General features: G+C 33.7%; 1 protein-coding gene across 2 annotated transcripts in view; it reads left to right on the forward strand.

Moving 5' to 3' along the window:
• Window positions 1-25,617, forward strand: part of LOC114329670 (uncharacterized) — a 634,276-nt gene that overhangs the window by 350,559 nt on the left and 258,100 nt on the right. For both annotated transcript variants that reach the window (XM_028278866.2, XM_028278860.2), the window contains one exon: window positions 2,569-2,593. The gene's annotated coding sequence lies outside the window, so the exon portion shown is untranslated. The remainder of the gene's footprint in view (window positions 1-2,568; window positions 2,594-25,617) is intronic.

The raw sequence follows: 25,617 nt of genomic DNA on the forward strand, positions 1-25,617 counted from the left end.
AAAATAGGAAACATTTGAGATGTGGCTATAAAGAAGCATACGGAGACGTAGAATATCGTGGGTGCACAACGTGAGATAATGGGATGAATGTACATCAAATGAACTTTTCAGAGCAGCCGTCTCTAGAGAGACGTAAATGGCACTTCAAGAAGAAGAAGAAGACGAAGAAGAAGAAGAAGAAGAAGAAGAAGGAGAAGAGGTATGCCTATATTGTAGAATACTTAAAATTCCGTAGATAAATGAAAAGGCCCTAAACGAAGAAGAACCGAGAGGTACCGACCACCATCAAATCTCGAAAGTTAGAATTTTTCTGACACATTATGCGAATGAATCCAGATATGCTCTCCTACAAGCCATCCTTCATGGAAAAATATTTGGACTACTAGGTCCAGGAAGAAGAATCCTGATTAAAGATCCTCAGAACCTGGTTCAACACAACATCTGTGAAGCTTTTCCACGCTGCTGCAGATGAGATGAAGTTTGCCATGATGATAGTCAACATTCATCATGGAGAGGCAAATCAATAAAAAGACGAAGTACCATCATAACACCCGTAGCTCAAGGCTACTAGGATTATTAAGTTAGTTCTATTAAAGGTTCTTTCTCATTGTCATGTATTTTTGTTGTCGATCTTGCTGTTGAGTACACTAGACAGTTTATCGTTATATACCGGCTGTCCACTTATACTTTCCCCCATTTTAACTGCATATAACTTCTAAACGGCTCAAGAGACAAATATGCGGTTTTCGATGAAATGTTTTATTTTAGTAAAAGTTTGGTCTCAATGGATTGAATTTTTTATATCACCTTCAAATACGAAAAAAAATGGCGGATTTTTGAAAGAAACGTTGTTGACTTTTTTTTATGAAACACCCAGTATATTTTTTCGTAAATTGAAAAAAAGGTCATTCACCTATCCATCGATATAAAGTTTTTCAAAATCGGTTGTCAAATCATTGAGTAATTAATTTTTAAAATGAGAGATGCAACGTGGATATCACATACCTAAATAACATAACTTAGCAAATTGATATTATGTTAGACGATTTCCACATTGCATCTCTTATTTTAAAAATTAATTATTCAGTCATTTGACAACCGATTTTAAAAATTTTTATATCGCTGGATAGGTAAATGGCAGTTTTTTCAAGTTTTTAGGTAAATGACCATTTTTTGTATCGGTTTCAAATAAAAAAATGGCGGACTTTTGAAAAAAAAAAACTTTGTTGACTCTTTTTATTAAAACAGCCAGTATATTTTTTTGTATCTTGAAAAAACGGTCATTTGCCTATCCAGCGATATAAAAAATTTTAAAATCGGTTGTCAAATGACTGTGCAATTAATTTTTAAAATGATAGATGTAATTTGTAAATCGCATAACAATATCATTTTGCTTAGTTATGTTATTTTTAGGTATGTGATATCCAAGTTGCACCTCTTATTTTAAAAATTAATTACTCAGTGATTTGACAACCGATTTTGAAAAACTTATATCGCTCGATAGGTGAACGACATTTCTTTCAATTTACAGAAAAATATACTGGGTGTTCCATTAAAAAAAAGTCAACAACGTTTTTTTTCAAAAATCCGCCATTTTTTTATCGTATTTGAAAGCGATATAAAAAATTCAATCCATTCAGACAAAACTTTTACTAGCATAAAATATTTCAACGAAAACCGCATGTTTCTATCTTAAGCCGTTTAGAAGTTATAGGCAGTTAAAATGGGGGAAAATATAAGTGGACACCCGGTATTCCGCTGAAATTGGTATTTGACAGTAGTTGTGACAAATCGGCTGAGCATCCTTAGTGATCAGATGATGTATCCATATGTGAATTGTTTATGATCTAGCTGCAGTCTGTTGAAGAATACTTGGTCATATCTTTCAGCTGGGAGTTGTAATAAAGCAGAAGTAACATCTGAAAAGTATAGGGAAAAAACAAGGAATGTCGCTTTTTCATGAATTTTGGCTTTTCTCGCCATGAGAAAGCAAAAACTGAATACTATCGACTCTACTATCGATTAAGAACAATAAACAGAAAGATCAGTCTATATAAATTTTTTAAGAATTTGTTTCCAGACGAAGGACCGGGATTGTCCGCACGCCACTGGACAAAGATAAGGAATGTTAGCAGGTTTTTGGTGCATTATTAAATTAATTACTTAATATAGATTAATATTATATTAAGATTATAGACCAATAATTACTAGAATTCTGCTAAGAATCTCCTAAGTAAGTTTTTGATATCATAAGAATTAAACCTTTATTGGTGTTTATCTCAATATTTATAAAATGTGACATTCCTTGTTTTTCCCTGTACTCTTCATCTGGTTTAATATATTTTTAGTTTTGTTTCTGTTTGGATTCATTTTTAAATCCGGATTTATCCCTTACTGTTGGAGCACTTATTAATTGGAATTTTAATATTTTGTTTATTTTGCTTTGCACTCATTCTTCAATTGTACACAAAATAACAATTTATATTGGGTATTCTGATTTTTGTGTCACTTAGTATAAATACTGATTGAACTTATTATACCTTTACTAATTTTTTATTCTTTTTTCAGATAGATTTCCTGGCCATCTACAACTGTAAGTATTAATAAAAATTGTTGATAAATTGGTAGTTATTTAGTTGTCTAGTAGTGTTAATTGTGCTGATTTTTATGTATTTCCTGCGCAATTTTAAATACTATCAGTACAGTATTTCTTGTTTTCTTCCACAGTCACTTCTAATAATATGATTCGGCAATTATTTTCTGTGATTGTTTTACAATTTTTTATGAATTCGCCATATTAGCGCATGTTTTGTTTACGGACGGAGAGACAGACGACATGAATAATTCAAGGATTCAACATTTAATGTTGTAAAATAAGTGACAAAAATATTTATAATAACAAATGCGCCACTTGTAACGCAAATATCGATATAATGTGTCAATATATCGAAAGTTGAGTATCGATATAAAATAATGGATACATTTTTAAAGAATATCGATATATGCAATGTATCGATGCCATTTCTATTCACGAATTAATACGTTAAAAAATTCTTTAAATAAGTGCATCCTGCTATCGCTGCTTTAAATTTCAATTTATTCCTGGCCAATAAAGACTATATTTACCCAGCTTACCATAAAAAAGAAGAAGAAGAGTCCGGTAAAAATCCTCACTTGCCACTTAGTAGCAAGTGAAGATGACACCGAGGTATAACGCGCTCGCTAATCACGGCTTACTCGACACTTTTGAGCTTAATTGAAAGTCGCAGCCACCTGCGATCAAGACTTGACTCTACAATTAAATTGAATTAAATTTGTGGTGAGAGTGCGTTTTATTAGCTGATGGAAGATATAGGTATATGCTGAAGGCTCGTTGCAAGGAAATAAAAAAAGAAGAAGAAGAGAGCCTTCCACACCAAGAGGTGTTGAAAAAGCAATGTTGTACTTAGTTTAATCGGTTGATGGAAGATAAGAGCAGATATGTACAATATCCTGTTTCCTATAACATTAAAAATTAAAGAAATGGAGGAAGGTCTTATACAATAATAACTGTATTAACGTATTTGGTTGTTAATTATAGCAGGTTTGTTCCAACTCGATAAAAAACCATGTAGTAACGATTCAACGCATGCGCACTACATTATATGACTTCCAACTAGATTTATACGATTTACAGAATGATCCAAAATACGTTCCAACTAGAAAATTACTGTTTTCGGAACCGTTTATGTACCGGGTGTCCCAATAAGAATGGCTCTCGGCCATATCTCAGGAACCGTTTATAGTACAGATTTGAGAAAACAATATTTATAACAAAAGTTGCCTCGGTGAAAGCCTGGAAATTATTTTCATAATTGTAGGTCCACCGCTAGAGGGCGTAATTGAATAACAAAAATTAAAAAATCAAAGTTTTACAAAATTTACCTAATGAAAGGTCACTGGAAATCCAATCATCGTATTCTTCATAAAATTCTGCGCATATTTGATTTCACAAGTTTAAGTCTACCTTTGCAAATGAGAGGTGGGGGTGAGTGGGAAACTTCTTATGCAAAAATGGCTGTAAGTCCGGTTCTGCTAAATCGAATTTTGCATACTTGGTCTTGTTGAAAACATCTCTTTTTCGTCAATGTGTCTTATTTTCGAAATAGCCTAATATGCAAGCTAGGAGGCGTTATTTAATTATTTTCATAAATCTAGTTTTCTTTGGAAAATATTAAATACAAGTATGCATTTTTAATCTTGTATTTAAAAATTAGACCAAATTAGCAACATAATACTGGACCCGCATGTCGATACCTTTTTTCTATCTGGAGATATCTTAAGAAATGTTAAACATAAATGTTATTTTAAATTTTAAACATAACTGTTACTTTCAACGCTAAACGAGGTTAAGGAAAAGTAGTGTGCTATGGAAAAAACAAATAAACATTTTCCAGATTTAAACATATATAATTAATTAAAACAACAATAAGACAAACACTATAAAATATGACAAAAAATAAAATATAAATAGTTAATCAAAGAAATAAAAGCAACTACTTACTTAGTCTTAGTGACTGCCTAAATGTTCAAATTGTTGCCCATCATTTTCGATGCAAGCATTTACTCTTTCAAGAGTAGATTGAATAGCTACAGATTTTACTGTTCTAGACTTTTATTTATTGGGACCGATAAAAGACCTTGTTTTTGCTGCTAGGCCCACTACTTGAGAAAACATGATCTAGAATCTAGAGAATACGAAACGCCATTCAAAGCATTGCGAAAGCAGAAATTAAGACTGCTGTTCAATCTACTCTTGAAAGATCATCGAAAATGATGAGCAACAATTTGAACATTTTAAGTCGTCACTAAGTAAGTAGTTGCTTTTATTTCTTTGTTATATTTTATATTGTTGTTTGTCTTGTTTTTTTAATTAATTATATATGTTTCATCTGGAAAATGTTTATTTGTTTTTGCCATAGCACACTACTTTTCCTTAAACTCGTTTACCGGTGACAGTAACAGTTATGTTTAAAATTTACACATTTCTTAAGATATCTCGAGATATAAAAAACGTATCGACAATTTGGTCTAATTTTGTTATACAGGAATAAAAATGCATACTTGTATTTAATATTTTCCAAAGAAAACTAGATTTCTGAAAATAATTAATCAACGCCCCCTAGCTTGCATATTACTTATTAGGCTATTTCGAAAATAAGACACTTACATTGACGAAAAAGAGCCGTTTTCAACAAGACCAAGTATGAAAAATTCGATTTAGCAGAACCGGACTTTACAGCCATTTTTTCATAAGAAGGTTCCCACTCACCCCCATCTCTTATTTGCAAAGGTAGACTTAGACTTGTGCAATCAAATATGCGCAGAATTTTATGAAGAATATGATTATTGGATTTCCAGTGCCCTTTCATTAGTTAAATTTTGTGAAATTTTGATTTTTTAATTTTTGATTTTCAATTACGCCCTCTAGCGGTGCACCTACAATTATAAAAATAATTTCCAGGATTTTCCCGAGGCAGCTTTTGTTATAAATATTTTTTTCTCAAAGCTGTACCATAAACGGTACTTGAGATATAGCCGAGAGCCATTCTTATTAGGACACCCGATACAGTCAAATCGATTCACGAATTTTTGAAGAGCTGATATTTCGGACATGCGCAAAACAGACAAAATCCATTTGTAGATTATGTTTGGATAAATATATTCTAAAATATCTAAGTTGCTGTAAATTTTAGATTACGACAACGACTTTAATTAATTTTTTAAAATGAGTGATATCGAAGGCGATAGTGATTTCCCCAATGACGAGCGTTACAAGCGTTTCATCTGGCATCCAATTCCAAAACTATTCAGAACTGGACATGCCTAATTCATCGTTCATCTACCCATACACGCAGGATTCCAGAATGCTACAAAACATCAAGTTGGAACAAACCTAGAATATTATTTCGATTTGCAATTTTTTAATTTATCAAAAAAATATAGAATACTATATAGGGTTCTACTAAAACTATTGACTTTTTGACTCTTTTTGATGTCTGTCTCGTGTTTGTTAATCCACACAGTTGTTGCATTCACAGGGTGTTTTTTAGATGCAGTTCTTTGACCTCTCCTGTGTTGTTCGGTTTGGTTTTGGGCAGGATAGATCTGAGTCTGTTCTTTTTCTTCTTCTTCTTCTACGGCACTACAGCCCAAATTGATCCTTGGCCGCCTTTATTTTTTGCCTCCACCCTTGCTTGTGTGTGGTTGCTCTTCTCCATACACGGACTCTTAAAGGGCTTGTGCGTCGCTGTTTACTGTGTGTGCCCAGCGCTTTCTTGGCTTTCTAACCGGTCTCTTTCCGTGCATTCTAGCATTCAGTGCTCTTTTTGGTAGCCTATCCTCTCCAATTCTTATCACATGTCCGGCTCATTGCAATCTTTGTATTCTAATGAAGTCTGACAGGGGTACTTCCTTATAAAGTTGATAAAGTTGGTTGTTGTATCGACTTCTGAAGATTCCGTTTTTCCTCACAGGTCCTAGTATTCTCCTCAGTACTTTCCTTTCGAATGTGTGGAGTTTGTTTTTGCATGTTTCTTTCAGGACCCAGGCTTCACTGCCATAGCATGTTATTGGTCGAATTAAAGTTTTATAGATTTCCATCTTTGTATTTCGGTGGACACTTTTAGACCGAAATATATGGGAGAGGGCAAAATAAGCTCTGTTTGCCTGCGTTATTCTCTTCCGTATTTCTCCGTCTTCTGATCCGTCGGCATATATTTCTACTCCCAGGTATGTAAACTTTTCAACCGTTTCAATGTCATCTTCATGTATAGTGTTTTGTGGGACTATATTTCTTCTCGTCTGAGTCATTATTTTTGATTTTTCTGTGTTAATTTCCAGACCTAGCATTTTTGTTTGTGTTTTTAATTCTGCATATGTTTCTTGTGCTCCTGTTGATGTTCTACTCATAATACTAATATCATCGGCATAAGCGGCCAGTTGAACCGTTCGGTTGGTCAGTAGGTTTCCTCGTCCAGTTTGCATTTGCCTAATACTCCAGCCGCATATTCCAGTACCAGGTTAAACAATGTTGGGGCCAGCCCATCTCCCTGCTTTAGTCCCTGCAAAATTTTGAAAAAGTCTGTCCGGTGGTTTTCTATTCGTACACATGCCTGAGTTTCATCCATTGTGGCTCTAATGAATCTTATTAGCTTTTGTGGTATTGTAAATTCAGCCAACATATAGTATAGTTTGTTCATTTTGACCAAATCGTATGCCTGTTTGAAGTCTACAAACAAGTTGAATGAACATCAATATCGTGTTCCCATGATTTGCTCAAGATCTGAGTATGTTGGTTGTTTTAAATGTTGCTGTATTGTACTTACTCCCTATCCGTTTTAATTTTTCTGGTAAGGCCTTTATATCTGGTATTATTGTCAATTTTTTTTGGTGTAGCTGGATTGCTTTGTTGTTTTGTTGTTTCCTTTCTTCTATCATGTGGAATACCTTGTTTATAAATGACAATGGACGGCCATTTTTTAATAAACCCTTTTTTAACAGGTTAAATTTTTTCTTTTTGAAATGCCTTTTCATTGGAACAGTTATTTTGGGTTCTGTTTTATATTGATTTGATGATTTCTTTTTTGATTTTTACATTGTGATTTAAGTGGAAATTTAAGTACCTTTTAGTGTGGGTTAGCTTTCTGTCTACTTTGGTTGTATATCCTGTAAATTCTTTGGCGATCAGCACGTCCAGGAAAGGAAATTAATTGTTTTTTTTTTGTCATGGTGAATTTGATTAAATTTTTGGATTGGTGATTTCAGTCTGCAGTGGATAAAATTCCTGTATGTTAAACACTATCTAGATTATGCTACTTTCAATAGGTATATTTGCCAATATAAATAGGTACCAATATATATTTAAATATGTATATTTACGAAACAAGACCAGTCACAAGCAAACTACAAAGACATCTGGAGACCAACGAAATGAAGATCTTAAGAAGGATTGCCGGAAAAGGACTACAGGACAGGGTAAGAAGTGAGCAAATTAGACGCATATATGGGGTAGACAATAAAAATACCTGGGTAAAAAACAGAGAAGAAGGGTGGAATCAATACATAAGCAGGATGTCTGAATTAAGGATAATGAAAATAGCCAGGGACAAGTCACCGTTTGGCAAAAGAAGTATAGAACGCCCAAGGAAAAGATGGAGTAATAAGGGGCAGAATAAAAGGCACTGTTGAAGAAAAACAGGCAGTACTGCCTTGTGGAACACTTTTGTCTTATGAAAATTTCTTTTGTAAAAGATAAAAAACCAAAAACTCGATTATTTGATTTTTCGTATAAATTTTTTAGGATATGGAAAAAGTGTAAATACAAAAGTTGTAGATTGTTTTATTACTTACAATTTTGTTATTTAACTTTTTTCCGTAAAACTTATACTTTTGCCGGAAATCATAATAAACCGTTTTTTAACCGTAAAAACGTACACCCTTTCACTTGCCAACCTTAGATCTAGCTGTCAATAAAGCAATCTAGCAACGAAATACATAATTGGATATATTCTATATCTTGTAAAAATACCGAATCTCTTTAAAGTACTTTGAAGAAAATGATGTTTATATTCGAGCGAAATACAGAGGTAAATTACTTCAGTCAACATTGAAATTACATAAGTATGCTTTGACCTCTATACCCATCCACCATGAAATGTTTCACTTTCCGTAATAATTTTTCTTCGTTGCATATCCAACGAGCAAACATCTCTAGAACAAGAATGTCTGTCCACGTGAAACGAGGTATAAAAGAGATGATTTGTTCACGGCTCTGACTCCATGCCGAAGAATTATGAAGGCAGGAAATCATCTTGATCTCAATGACCTGAAGATCTTTTACAACAACTCTTTAGTGTTGTGTTAAATAACGAGTGCAAGAGAATCTACGATGTCTTTTAAGAAGAATGTAAAAAGGTGTAAAATTGCGCATAAATATATTAACCCGGCACCTGCCACGTGGGGTGCTACCAGCACCCCATAACATATTTTTATCAAATATTTGGTATTTCAAGTTTGGTTACCGTGCTGTGCGTCATAGTAGCTTTCTATAATATTATATAGCATAGATGTATTAGCGTTTGAAGTGGTTATTTAGTGTCATTCTGAACTTGTAGCTCAAAAGTCGAAATGGGGTGTCATCATCTGGCACTTTAGGTTTTAATTTTTTTTGTATTTTTGATAAACTGGTCAAATTTACATTTTTTATTGAAATAACTGATTTAAATTATTAATATAGACTCTATACTCACTAAATCTTAATTTTTTTAGATATTTTACTTCATTTCATTTAATATGGCTTGGTAGTTGTTAGTTTGCTTATAACACCTTTTTCATTTTATTTTTTAACTTTTATAACATATTAGTGGCTAATAAGTTAATAAAACATGTTTTTTTATATTCTTGTGTTACTCAACACATTATTTTGTTTTTTAAACAAGTAGATCACAGAAAATTTTTAAGGGGTGCTGTGAGCACCCCACGTGGCAGTTGACGCCTTGCTAGGCCACGTGGCAGGTGCCGGGTTAATAATGACACTACACTAATTTAAGCAACTGGACATGACGTGGTACTTTCTTCTCATATGGATGATGTGCACCAAAGAAAGTGAAAAGACATTTAGTATATGTTTTGCACTCAAAATTTATTGTGCAACCCTATCAAAACATTTATTAAAATCGAAGTAGATATTTGTAATATTCTACTTAAAACCAATTCATAAAGAAAATATTTCTTTCGCTAGCTTCAGTTTTTCTATTTTCTAATATTATTACTGTCATTTCTTTGAGTGTTTTCTGTTAATTATTATTGTTTCCTCTTAAGTTTGCTGTATTTATTTCTTTAATGTTCGACTGGTCTATTATTTGACAAATAATGACATTATTTCGAAGTTTATTAAGTATGATACAACGCCCAAGGGCGTGTTATTGAAAAATATCACCCTAGGGCCTTTTAAATTTAAATAACGAGTTAAATACTGTAGAGTTGACAAATAAAACTCTAAGCAAAACTATGGTTAGCACAATTACGTTACGACTATTTCTGGTAAATGTACTTATTTGAAAACTAATTAATTCAAAATTAATTCAAATTTTTTGCATATAAAGATTAATTTAGTCGGACATTAAACGTTGAAAGCACCACGGGTATTATAATAACGCTTTCGGTCAACGTATATACCTCGGGCCGAAGGCCCTCGGTCTGTACACCATTGACTTCAAGCGTTATTATCCTTATGGACCGTTATTATCCTTATCCTTATTATCGTAACCTTAAGCGTTATTATCCCTTGGTACCTTAATAACGATAATAGTCTGCTTTTTCATTTATGTGAAATTCTTTACTTCTGTACTGTGTTTGTTATTCTGCTGGATTAATGTTTAACCAGATTAAACTAAAGAACATTCTCAATAATAGAGATATTACGATAAAAATTCTTAAAATAAATTGAATACGCTGCTATATATTTTCCACATTGCTGGATGGTATGGAGAGCAAGACCCTTATAGATGAATGAAAAAATTGGAGGAAAAAATATTGCGGATAAGTTGTGTTGATTCAATAAGGAATGAAATAGTTTTACACCGAATAAAAAAGCACGTAAATACGTACGGACATGTAATGAAACATCCAGAGAGGTCTTACTTTCTATACCTCATAACAAAGGGCAAGATCGCAGGAAGCAGGGGCACAGGCCGAAGAACGAGCCATTTTTTAGACTCTTAATATTGTAGTGGTATCAAAAATGCGTCCAATGAGATCCTTATGATGGATGAAGGAGAAGTCAAAGATGTCATTTAAATCTAGATAGTATTCCTTGATTGATTATAGTATGTGGTTTCATGAGCAAGCATATTTACATTGATTTCTTGAATGTGAGATAAATTTTATAGACCAGTGGTTCCCAAAGTTTTTTAGTTCGCGGCGCACTTAATAAACTAGAATTTTTCCGCGGCGCCCTGAGTCAAAATATTGATTTAACGTCTAACTTTAACTGTACTTAATACGGTTTCTGTTGCAGTTGATATGGTTAGGTTAATTTAATAATAATGAAACATACTTTAAATTCACAAACAATTTATTGAAAAAATAATTACAGTAATTAATGGGATAAATGAGCTGGTTCTTGTTCATTACACAACTTTTCAAATCTCGGAATCAAACTGGACACAGCTACCCTCATTTCTTTGTTCCACGTTAATTTTGGCACGGTATTTACTTTGTATTACAGCGACCGCCGAAAACACAGCTTCGCACAAATAGGATGTTGCAAATAGAATTAAGATGCGCAGAGCTTTACCACTCAGCAGCGAATAGTCATCTTTTACTGATATCCAAAAATCAGTTAGTTCCGTGCAGCCAAACTTTGTCTTCAACGTATTGTCGCAAGCCAAATCAATGAGATTTTCTTCTTCTAAAGAAATAAATTTAGAAGGAGCTTCCGCTCTAAATGGATCTTGAATCCATGCAAACTGGTCGATATTATCAGCTTGAAAGTATTTTTCGAACCATTTGATAAGCTCTGATAAGTGATCCGCAAAAATAGATTTAATATTGCAAGAGATATTAACTTCACTGGAGATAATAAACTCCTGCAACAAGGGACAACAATCATTGATATTATTATCATTAATTTTTCTCTTCCATACTTCTAATTTTTTTCTGAAAGCTGAAATCTTCTCCGCCAATTTTAAAATGTGCGTGTTGCGGCCTTGCAGGGAGAGATTCAACGCATTTAACTTTTCAAAGATATCACATAAGTATGCTAGTTGAATCAAAAAATCCGTTTCTACAAAGTACTTGGCATACTGGTGTTTTTCTTCTTCAAGAAAAATGTACATTTCTTGCCGTAATTGGAACGTACGAGACAAAACATTACCACGAGAGAGCCATCGTGAGTGGCAGTAGTATAACAGAGACGTGTGTTCTGCATCCATATCCTCACAGATTTTTTTGAAAAACCTTGCTTTCACTGGCCTAGTTTTTATATAATTTACCACAGTTACCACACGTTCTAAGACCAAATTTAGTGAAGGACTCAGATTCTTTGATGCAAGCGCTTCTCTATGAATGATGCAATGGGTCCATACTGAATCCGGAGCTTTGTTTCGAACAAGCGCCTGTAATCGTCCATAACGGCCAGACATTGAACGACCACCATCAGTGCAAACACCAACGCACTTTGTCCACTCCAAATTGTTTTCAACCACAGATGTATTCAGGATCTCGAACAAGTCTTGCGCTTTTGTACTTGCAGTGATTTTTTTACAAAACAGAAGATCCTCCACAATGGTATTATCATCCAAGAACCTTATGTGACAAATCTTTACTAGAATCTGTTGCCTCATCCAACTGTAACGCAAATTCATTTTCTTTTATTTTTTCAATTATTTGATCATTAAGATCCTCCGCCATACGCTGAATTCTGCGACTGATGGTGTTGTTAGATAAAGGCACCGCTGAAAGAAGTTTTCCCGCAGATTCTCCGATCATAATGTTTACCAAATCTACAGCAGCCGGTAGAATAAATTGTTCTGCGATTGTGTGGGGCTTTTTATACTTTTCAACTTTATACGCAACCTTGTATGAGTCAGCAAAGCATTTTTAGGTATCGACAAATGCTTGGAAAAGTTACCTTTTTGTTGCTTCAAAACATTTAACTTTCTGGTAAAAAAGCTACGAGGTTTGTCAGCAAAGTTTGGATGATTGGCTTCCAAGTGGCGTTTTAACTTACTTGGAAGCATGCATTCTGGAGCCAAAAGTTTCAGGCACAATACACATTGTGGTCTCTCTTCATCATTGACGTTTGTTGATGTAAAGCCAAAATCCAAATAGCTGTCATCATATTTACGGTATTTTCGTTTCTTCACGACTCTACCACTAGTTTGTGGTGCATCCACTTTATTTTTAGAACCACCTTGTTTATTTAAATTCAAAAACTTTTCCATTTATACAGCAACTTTTGTACACAAGTAGGTGAAACAACCCTGTTTATATTCACACTGATAAATGAAACAATGCGAACAGTATGAAACTACAAATTCAACTAACTAAAATTTAGATAAGTAAAAATTCATAGTTTTAAAATGTGCACGTGCAAAGAGACGATTGTATTTGCCGACCGGCAGTGATTTATGGCCTGTCGGTCCGAAGTCAATTTCAGTAGTAAGAGAATTGTTTCGTGGAATTTAAAATATCGAGGATATATTGTCGGCATCAAATAAAATTACTAATAACTGAACTAGTTTATCATGGGAAACATTTTTATATAGGTATATTTTAAAAGTTAAAAAGTTGTCATAACAACTTTAGTTTAATGTTTAATACTTGAAAGTAATTATGTGATTATGTCTAATATTGGAAGAAAACTTTCGAGGCGCCCTTGTAGTCGAGCCACGGCGCCCCAGGGCGCCGCGGCGCACAGTTTGGGAAGCACTGTTATAGACTATCCATAATTTCTAGAACCAGTTTATATGCGGTATTTTAACTAAGAAAATCTTATATAGCAGTAATCATAGCTTATAATTTTTTTTGGCAGATCGTTGAGATTTGGAAATTGTCAATTTTGTGATCATACAAAAGGTTCAAAAAAGTTTGCTATTCCTACCCTCGAGCTTCCCTCTGAAACCTTCCCTCGGAGTAAGGGATAAATAGAAAATATCAAGTTACCAAGAATGTGTACGCTATAGAAAAAAATATTCTGAACAAAAATATTTCTGAGCACTTTTTTGTCGAATGAACCGGTCTCTCATAAATAACGCTGGAAGAGAACGTTGATTTTGAATGTGTCACTCATGCAGTATCAATTTTTTTGAAATAAATTTGTATCAACTCTACAGTAGAAATTCGATACCTTTTGATCGCATTGTCCTATGGACAAAAATCGAAATGCGTTTTAAACATGAAGTGTTAAGCTTTTGTATGCAATTTTAACATTTTGTTGCAAAGGAAGTCTGTTTCGATTTTATAATTGACAGAAATTAATCGACTTTATAATTTCAACTGACCGGTCGCTGTATAATTTCCATTGCTAAAGCCTTATCTTTATATCCTACATATTTATTATAAAATTTAGATTTTGAGTTTTGTCAACAAATATAGCAACAACAAGCAACAATGCATAGCAACAAAGGTATACGCGAACAATGCAATGTTCAAAATATTAACAGGTGGATAAAAACAAGAAAGAAAAACTGAAACGAGCATGTAATCCGAATGGGACCAGATAGATTAGCGAACATCTGTAAAAACAACAATCCGTATAGCAGAATACCTGTTGGAAGGCCGCCGAAAAGGTGGAAAGACAATGTACAGTCAACAACAACTGAAACAGAATAAGAGGTAGACAAGCAGGAGTAATCCTAGTTGCACGAAGAAGAAGAAGAAAAAGAAGAAGAAGAAGTCAACAAATAGGAGATATTTCAAATATACCTAAAAACGATGAATTTTCTTTACTTTTACATTACAAATGACCTTAGGTCACAGGAAATGCTTTCACGTAGACGGCAGTAGGTTTAATTTGTATCTGAAGCTGTATACTTTCCAAAAACGTACTTGCGCAATCGAAACAAAGTAGTTTTAAATCGTTTGTAATGTGAAAGTTTAAATTGAGCGCTTTTTGGGCATATTTCAAATGCCTCATAATATATATTGTTACCATAAGTCAAAATCAAAATTTAATTTCCTTTTCATTTCTGTTAGGTCGTAATTAATAAAGATTAGGGCCTAACAATAGAAATTATATAGTGCCGGTTAATGGAACTGACAAATTTTATTGATTCCATGGGAATCCTAAAAATTTCAGAAATCGTGCAATGATTATTATAGCTTTATAGAAACTGACTTTTTTGCGGCAGAATACAAAAAGTACACAAAAAAGCTATTCCTCTCCATTACAAATCATTTTGATTTTTGTCGATAGGACACTCAGATCAAAAGATATGAAATTTTTACCGTCGAGTTGATTTACGCGTAACTGACATTTAAAATCGCCGATCACATCAAGCCTTGTTTCTCAGAGAACGGTTCATTCTATACAAATAGTATTAATAAAAATTTTTGTGGAAAATTATCTCAGCCATATTTCTTGTTTAAAACATTTTTTCTAGGATGTACAGATTCTTGGTAAATCGATGTTTTCCCACCCTACGAGGGGGAGTTTGAGGTAGAAGTGGCAAACTTTTTTCCATCTTTTTGGGGTCCTAACATTGACATTCTCACCAAAATTTAGCGTTTTCTTAAGATTTTTAAAAGTCCAGTAGCGTTTTAGTCTCTGGCGACTAGAGTATATGACAAAACTTCAATATTATACAAGCCAATCGAAATTCTTCAATCTGTATACACTCAACTCTAATTAAACAAATCGTGTTGGTGCTACCATTCGTATTAAAATTGCTTTTTCTATCAGATATAAGAACCCAGCATGATGCGAACAATCTGTACCATTCCCTCGAAGAATAATTTTTCGTCAAGGGCCATTGACTTTTTCTGCACCAGCTCCCTACCGATTCAGCCTATAATCATCATTCTATTTTGATTTCCATTCGAAATCAGTAACGTTCGCGTCCGTGATCATTTCCGTAATGTTACCCATTTCTTCTTCTCGTTCTTTGTGACTAGCATAAATAGATCGAACCCTTGCTTCGGCTTCGGTATGTAGCGCAATCAAAGGAGCAGGTAATCTTTTTGCAATTTCTTTAAGGACCGTTCATTACATCATTAAAGGGTGTTTCTTCGTTTTTCGTTTACACAACTTCGAGAGCATTGAATATGATGATGGCTTAGCATCTGCTCCTCAGCCTTGATTAAGTCACGATCACTTGATGCGTAATTTCGCTTTATGTTCTTTTATTTTCTAGGGGTTTTCTTATTTATAAAATATTAGTTCTCAAAATAGAAGCATTACACAATTGCAATATTATTACCCAATTGAAGCCAGCAATCTCTTTGTTATGAAATATTCAGGAATATCTGCAAGCGCCTTATATGAAACAAACTGCAAATGGAAAAAATCAGAGTTATGGACAATACTATATCAAATGTTGTTCTGAAGCTATTTCCTTGTGGCATTTTTATAATTACGTATTTTTTATGGGAAATAAGCCACAATTTTACTAAAAAATGAATTTATTAACGTTTCGAAGCCCAAATCGGGTTTCGTTGTCAAAATACAAAATACTATTGCAATAATATAATAATAATATAATAAATATAATAAATAATAGTATTTTGTATTTTGACAACGAAACCCGATTTGGGCTTCGAAACGTTAATAAATTCATTTTTTAGTAAAATTGTGTCCCGCTTGAGTGAGCGCCGGCTGATGATCCAGCGCAGCACCTTCGGCGGGTGGAGCTCTTGTTGTTGTTTGGCTCGCTTGTGGTTGTGATTGTGGTTGGGCTGTAGCTGATTGTATGACAGGGGCCCGCCTCCTCAACACCCTGCCACCGACGTCCCGCATGCTGTCACGTCCAGCGCCGGCTCCAGACGTGCCCTGACGATCCCCAGGCAGCGATCCTAAACATAAATTATTAATCTCCATTCTCATGGGTGTGCATTTTATACCTACTGCCAGGTGTCAGTTTTTGTTCCACGGCAAGTATTCCTGCTACTCTCTGGGTATTGGCGCTACGAATACCCAGAAAGCATCCCCCATTCGCAGGGGGCCGCGCCTGATAGAAGAACTGACAAAAAACTCCCACAGGATAATAAATATAATAAATAATAGTATTTTGTATTTTGACAACGAAACCCGATTTGGGCTTCGAAACGTTAATAAATTCATTTTTTAGTAAAATTGTGGCTTATTTCCCATAAAAAATACGTAACTATATCAAAAATTCAATTTACTACAAAATGATGAAATTATATAGGTACTTCAAGAATTTTCAATTTTTTAATTTTTTTATTTAATCAAAAATTATATTATCTATTGTGTATTGAGTTAGTTACACTTGTAGTGTTAGGGGAGCCTAAGCGGGGATTTTTTCAGTTACTCGAGCGCGTCAGATTATTACATGGGGAGAAACCTTGTACCCTGAAAATGTACCTCTACCATATATTGGTTCGTTAAGGGGGGCCGAAGAAAAAAATATGTCCTTAGAAAAACTCGAAATCGTCAGATTAGGATAAGGTAAGTACATGCAAAACAGTGTATATTTCAAAAATTTGACGATTTGAGCGGAGCGTAAGGAAATGTGTGAGTCCCAAAATTTCACAAGAAAAAAGCGAATATTTCGCGAAATGAATGACAGATCGAAGAACTAAAAAATACGTACTCAATATTTTTCAAAAATCTATCGAATGATACTAAACATAACTTCCCACGGAGGTGATGTGGAGGGTTACTTTAAAATCTGAAATGATAGTCCCCATTTTTTATTGCACATTTGGATTCTTTACGTAAAAATAAGCAACTTTTATTCGAGACATTTTTTCGAATTATGGATAGATGGCGCTATAATCTAAAAAAACCATTGTTGGAAATGGAAAATTAAATTAAAATTGGACAAGTCCCACTAAAATGGAAAATTTTACTTAACTTCTTTTGGTTTTAGGACGTACTCTTCACATCCCCAAAGCGCTCGAGTCACTGCACATTTAGCACACTTTCCTCCCCTACCATAGCACATGACCCGATATTATCATAAGTAGCAAATGGAAAACAAATTTTGAGAAAATAATAAATGCATTGAAAAGGACATCGCACACATCTTATGGAAACTATAATGTCACTAAAATTCAATAAAATTTATACGAATAGATTCGTTTTAAATTAACGGTCAAATCTTATCATTGCGCCAACTCCATATTTTCAATAATAAGAGCAGAAATTGATATAAATAAATCTGAAATCAAATGGATACGTACACTTCGCGTCATATAAAACTGGTACACTTTTTTTTCCCAATGTAAACCTGTGTTCAGACTGACAATTATTGTTCGTGAATCACTTCGTTGTTGCCATCACAGATAACGGAATTGCACTAAATCTAAATACAAAAAAATAACGTTTAAAATGTATATTTCGAATTGTAATACATAATATTTAAATTACACACTTGTTCATTATAAAAGTTATTCATTTTGTATTAATTTTAAATTAAATTTTTAATTTTTCCAGTGTGTTTTACTTATTCTACACAACTTAATGCAGTTTTGTCCTACAATTAACGAGAAACCAATCACACCTCTCGATTTGACATTAAACATAATAATTTAAAATCATGTCAAAATTTATTATCTATCATTATTTTTGAATTGAAATATTTGCATAAATTATAATAAAACACGAATCAATGTATGGATACTTAATTGAGATGACGGAAAATTACAATTGTTTTAGTTTCACGTATATTAAAAAATGCGGTCTGTCGCACAGCCCCGTTTTTACCTAGTTTGATATAATATTTTCGTTAAACTGGCAACGTTGCCCTAGAAATTGGAATGACACTTGTGACAAGATCAACTTACACAACTTAAAAAACACGATTTTCGGTTATAAGAGTTGTACCAGTTTTTTTTGACGCAAAGTGTACATAAGTTAGAGAGAGAAAAAATATTCTATAATACCCAAATTGTCGGTACTCCATAAATCAGCGGATTAGTTTCACTAATCCGCTTAGGCCCAGCGGGGTTTAAGCTCTTTTGAATAGCACCCAGAGCAATAATGATTGTAACTGACAGTTTTACTGACTCCAAAAATGTGATTTCGATAAACTTTAATTGCAATTTGCGCCGTAATTAATCATAATTAGGAGTTGGCGCAATGATAAGATTTGACCGTTAATTTAAAACGAATCTATTCGTATAAATTTTATTGAATTTGAGTGACATTATATTTTCCATATTAACAACAATTAACTAATTACAGACTCACTTTCATTAACGTGTGTTGCGGCCACAATTCTGGATGACACTCACCATTCGATTTGGCATAAAACTGATCACGTTTTGGACGTGCCTTTGATGAAAGTGGCCCATTCCTCAATCTCTCTTTGAGGAATTTGAAGCTCTTCACATGTTGTTGGAGCAGGTATACGACGTCTTACACGCCTTTTCAGAGGGCTACATATACAATCAATAGGAATAAATTCTGGACTTTGAGCAGGCCAGTCCGTTGGAATACCAACGTCTTGAAAACACTGTGTTACAATCCTTGCCGTGTGTGGAAACCATTGCCAATAAATTCAGCATATGGCATGTAGTGCGATCAAAGGAACAGGTAATCTTCTCGCAATTTTTTTAAGGACCGTTCATTACATCATTAAAGGGTGTTTCTCCGTTTTTCGTTTACACAACTTCGAGAGCATTGAATATGATGATGGCTTAGCATCTGCTCCTCAACCTTGATTAAGTCACGATCACTTGATTCGTAATTCCGCTTTACGTTTTTTTTTGTCTAGGGCTTTTCTTATTTACCAAATATTACTTCTCAAAATAGCAGCATTAAGTAAATTTCACTGTCAATAGTAATTTGCATTGTACTATTATTACACGATTGAACCAAGCAATCTCTTTTCTATGAAAGTTTATTCAAGATTATCTACAAGCGTAATATATGAAGCATTGGGATAACTACAATTGAAAAAACTCCGAGTTATGGGAATACTAAATCAAAAATTCGATTTATTACACAATGTTGAAATTATATATAATTTACACTAAAAACCAGTTAAGTAAAAAAATGAATACAACTCCCTCTTCTTCTTCTTTAGTTTACTGGCCTTCACCTACTTTGGTATTTGGTCAATCCGTCGTCGCAGAATAAAGGAAAAATCTTTTATTCGCCTACAATTTGGAGTAAGTATGAGCAAACACAACAAAGGTAAAAACTTTTCTCGCTCAGGGACAAGGGCTGAGCCTTATACAATCCCCAAATATCGCCTCAGATAAGTATATTTTATAGGTATATAGGTATAGACTGTTATAGTTGACCAGCCAAAAAGATCGCCTGGCCCTAAGAGTCGTTGGCTTGCTGCCTTCCTAGCTAGCTAGTTCATACAGCGGTTGCCTTTATTTCCATTGTGTCCTTTAACCCACCTCAGGATGATGTTACCATCCGAAGCTTGGAATAGTGACTCATAACACTCCATTACTAACTCTGTTATGACACGTGGTCTATTTATTCAGGTTTATTAGCGCTTGTCTACTGTCTGTGCAGATTATTATGATTTTACTGGCTATACCTTTTTGGATTATTTTTTTATGGCTATGAAGATACTAGCCAGTTCGGTCTGGACTACGCTGACATGTTTGCCCATATCCCATTTTGTACTAAGGTTCAGTGATCTGGAGTATATCTGGAGTATCAGTATATATGCAATACGCATTTGCCACATTTGACTACCTATTTTGTCTTGCTTCGATTTTTTAGGGTTTGCCGAAGACAAACGTAGGTTTATTTGAATCGCAGTTTTTATGTAGCAGGGGTAACGCGTCTAGCTCTCCCCGCCAGAAGCAGAAGCGATATCTCATCTGTCCAAATCCTATATCAAGGTTTGCATCCGCTAAGCGCATTCACATCATTGTGATCAGCGCTAGCTCTTTGATATAGTATAATATATAATATAGTATGTAATAGTATATAAGAGTATATAATATAGCATAATAGACATATTATGTCTACGGGGTGGTGCCAGTGAGTAACTCCATAGCAGCAGTTAATGTTGTTTTCATGGCACCTGTTATATTTAGGCAAGCCTTCCGCTAAATATGGTTTAGGTCTTTTATCCTGTTGCCTGTGGCACTTCTGGTACCCAAGCAAAAACTCCAAAAGTTAGCATTGGCCTAATGACAGTAGTGTAGATCTAGGCGATCATACTAGGTAAAAGACCCAAAGTGTTTCTGACCGCTCACCGAGACTGTTCATAGGCAACATATACTCTTTTAGCTCTACTATCTAATGATGAGTTCCATGGTAACTTCCATAAGAAGATAATATCTGTCTTCCTTGGATTTATAGACAGTGAGTGTTCCTTACACCATGTTTCTATTAGTCTGAGAGCAACTTGTAATCTCACCTAATGTGTTCTCAAACTTACCGCTTTGCAAGACAGCTATGTCGTCTGCATAGGCTATTGCTGTAAAAACTGTTCCTGAGTTGGTCAAATAGAGTGTCTAGAACTACGTTCCAGGGTCTTGGTAATAGCACCCCACCCACCTGTTGACATTCCTTCTTAACCATACCTTTAACCGAAACGTCTTATTTATTTATGTTTATTGCTCTATTGTTGAGCATACTGACTATCCATTCGCTCACGGCCAGGGTGACATTTCGAATGTAGTTTTATCAAACGCTACTACCTCAATATCCATAAATATACCTATGTTGGATTCTTTATTATGCAGCAATCTTTCAATTTTTCTCATTACTGGAATTGGAATTATAAATATCTTTATTCCTAAAGAAGATGAAGGACCTCAATTCAAGTTCATTATCATTTAAGTCCTATTTTTCCATATACATAGAATACATCTACTTTCCATTCTAACAATTAAAGGTTTGTTACAACACAACAAAAAACCGTCCATGTAACGATGACCGTCCTGCGCAGTAAACGAAATAACCAATGGAACGCACGCAATACAGACACAGAACGCATGGAACGTATTATTTTATAGTAACGTGATCGTTACATGATGGTTCTTCGTTGTGTTGGAACAAACCTCATGACATCTCATTTAATCACCTGTTTTTGTTACCTTCCCCTGTAACCTAAACACCCACAATTGTTATCTGACTCTTGTTGATATAGCTACATGCAGTGGACTCTATTATTTTGATCCACTCCACTGTATATCACTGTAGAATCGTACATTTAAAAAAAGCATTTTTATGGTTAAACTAATGAACGAATAAAATCTGTTCAGTTTTTAATACTTGACCAATTCTCCACGGTGTTGCCTCAAACTTCACTCGAGAGGAATTTGTACAGCCATCAGCGAATTCCTGCAGTTTCCGCCAGATCGTTCGAGCTATCGGCAACGTCGCATTACCGAGGACATTTGTTCATCTGGACGTAATCTGCCAACAACGATCGACGAACGGGCGGGCGGCCGCTCAGCCACTGCCGGCATTTAAGCGATCAGCCACTGGCACTCTTGGCACTGCCCATTGTTATTCCTTGTAGACTTCCGATCTTCTCTTCTGTTCTGGTAAAACTCTTAAAAACCGTTAAAGTTGCTCCGCGATCGGTATTTAGCCTTTTAAAACGAATCAAATTCTTGGCGATGATAAAAATGTTCTGGTTAAGAAAATTGTTGTTAACCACATTCTTGCAGCATGTGAAATGATTAATACTTATCAGTTAATTAGAATAGGCCTAATTTGGCGGATGATGAGATCTAACAAATGGTTGTTGTTGCTGATGGCTGCATATCCGGTCTTGGTATATTACCAAGAACAAAAAACTGTGTTTATAAGAGTAAAACTAAAATAAAACGTATTTCGCGCATAATACAGCATCCTTAAGCAATATGTTTTGTACAGGTGTACAAAAACAATTTATAATTACAAAAAACTTTTAATAATGAAACTCTGAGATGCTCCTGAGAGGAGCACTGAAATGAAACAGCTATAAGACAATAACAATTATTATGTTATGTTCAGTGATTAAAAAAGCTAGAAAAATAGCCAATTTGTATAATAAGAAAACCCCTTATAGGTTCCAGAGAAAAAATATCGATTATGTGAAGAATGATCATAAACATTAAAGTCAGCAGAACATTTTCACGTTATCAAATTGGTAGAGAACTACTTTTAGCTGTTGGTCTTGACAGTATTCCGGCAGAGATGATAAAACTTATAAATTAAGTATCTGGTTGGGTATACAGAAAGTTAATGATCAATTGGAGCTACAGACCTTCCTGAGCCTTGGCTTGCCTTAAAACATTCTTCAATCCTTTCCTATCGAATGCCTGTCTTACCTACATCCCCTTCGGTCTCCTTTAAATCTTCCTGCATAGCATTCTGAAGGTAAAAAAATCCAAATTACGACATATATTCAGACAGTTAAGACGTGGGCTGTCACAGACACCACCTGCAAGAAAATTGAGGCTTTTGAAATGTGGCTTTATCGTCGAATCCTGAAGATATCTTAAACCAACCATATTACTAATCAGGGTGTTTTGCTGAGAATTCAAAAAGAAGAAGAGCTGTTAATCACCATAAAAACAGCCAAAATCGAATACCTCGGTCACAACATGAGGAACAGTGAATGCTGCAACTAATCTTGCAAAGGAAAGTAGAAGAAAAGCGAGGGTCAGGAAGGCGAAGGATTTCCAGGTTGAAAAATCTACGTACGTTATTCAACGCAACAACCACAAATCTTTATAGAGCAGCAGTGTGCAAAGTGCAGATTGGCATGATGGTCGTTAACATCCAAACGGATAGGCACTAAAAGAAGAAGGAAAGTCTCTAGAAGCCAGAATTTACAATGCTAAGAAAGAAGCGCTTACACCGAGAGAACAATTTCTTTTCTCCTAAAACACCGATTTCTTTGAGCAATATTTCTTAAAAGTTAACATATCCTATTAACTTAAACATACCGGTTCACATATAAAGAAACGAGTTTTTTAAACACAACTCAATAATTTCTTACAGATAATTTCTTCAATACTAAGAAATGCATTAATGGTTACATTTAATTTTCTTATCCTAAAGTTTTTATTTCTTAAATTGAAAACTACAAATATTTTGCAGTATAAGAAATATAATGTTAAGTTTAATCCATATTTATATTTGTGAACAAGAAATTTTCTTGCAATCAAATAAATATTTTAAACCACAAGAAATAATTCTTCAGAAATACCCTCTGAAGTAACTGTGGTTATAAAATAAAAACTTTGTCATTAATGCCGAAATGTTACTTGCAAAAAGATTTTCTTCCACAAAAGAATTGCGCAGATTAACTATTTATGATTTAGTCGTCAGTGTTTGTCAAGATGGCGTGATATGTTCATGTTTATATAGATGGATTTTGGATTTATTGGTGTTCTCTGAAAATTAACGGATATTTTGAAGGTACGTACAGATATAGGTATTAAATAAAAGTAAATTGAGTAATTTAAGATGTAATAATAATATTGTTGCGTATCCGAATGGTTAAAAAAGAAACATAATAGTATCTTTATATGCTTTTTAGGTATAATGATGGACGACTCTGAAATAAAGGAGCTTATTATTCTAACTGGGAAATATGCCACAATTTAAAGCTGGGACAGAATGATATAATATATAGCTTCAGAACAATATTACGAAAGGAGTTATTAACCAACTGCGGGGCCTTCCAGAAATAATAGAACTTCATACATGTAAGTACCTTTTTAAAAATGTGTATACTTATGTACCTATCAACTATAATAGGTTTCTTGAATGTATCGTCTTCTACAAAAATATACAATACAACGCTATATCAAACATGGCGGGTGCAACGCTGAGGATGTGTTCTGTTAATTTATTTGAGATAAAGAAATCAGTTAGTCTAAAAGAAATATATGTTTATGGTTAAGAAATGTTATTGCTGAAAACCGTGAATTAGTTAATATGTATTAAATGACTTAGATGTAAACTAATAATACTTTCCCGTAATAAAATTTCTTAATGATTAGGTATGCTGTTCCTTTTAGATTATAAAAATTAAGAAAATTATATATTATTATGTCTGCTTCAATGTTTTACATTGGTTGTATTTTCCCTCTTGTTTTAGCTAAACAATATTTATTGTGTGACTTAATATTATACAGATAAATAATTAATATTTCATTAACAAAAAGAAAAAATAAACAAAGATGTGTAGGTTAAATAATGCCATGTTTGAACTAAATATGGTTGATTATTATTAGTATTATTAGTTCTTATGTGGGGCCGTGTATTTGTTTTTTTTTTGTATTGCCTAAATTTGTCAAAATAAATATCTATATCTTTATAAAAAAAATTTTATTAAAGTAAGTTTACTCTTTCTACATAACGATTTTGTTTTAGTGAATTGCTGATATACAAAGTGCTATTAACAAAAGAAGGAAAATTTGAGGAAGTTGGATTTGCCTCTCCATCCTTTTATTGTTGTGTAGAAGCCAGTGGTTGAAGAGTGGAGAAAATATTTGTATGTAGTAATAACGTTTTATATCTTGTTTTATTAATAAATAATGATTTTACCTTAACACAATGATTTATTTCGCCGTATGTAATATCACTTTATTTTCAAGAAATATTAACTTAACTCTAAATATACGTTTATCTCTGCGAAATATATTTTTTAACATTAAATATAATTATTAATAGTAAAATAATAATATTCCTTACTAAGAAATATTATTGCTCAGAAAGAATAGTTTTGTAATGTGTAGAAAATATATTTTTATGACTAATAAAATTAATTAATATCAAGTGTAATTTCTTTCTGATAAATGGGTTTGAAGTTTGCCAGAAAGTGATAGTTCAATCATGTTTAAGATATATTTCTTTGGCTATAGTAGAATTTATTTGAAATATTTTAGAAAATTATATCTTACATACAAAGATATATTTCTTAGGCAATATGCCAAGTCGATCTTTCTTAAATATTAATAAAGTTTCTT

Source organism: Diabrotica virgifera, chromosome 5 (genome assembly GCF_917563875.1).
Source record: "Diabrotica virgifera virgifera chromosome 5, PGI_DIABVI_V3a".
NCBI lineage: Eukaryota > Metazoa > Arthropoda > Insecta > Coleoptera > Chrysomelidae > Diabrotica > Diabrotica virgifera.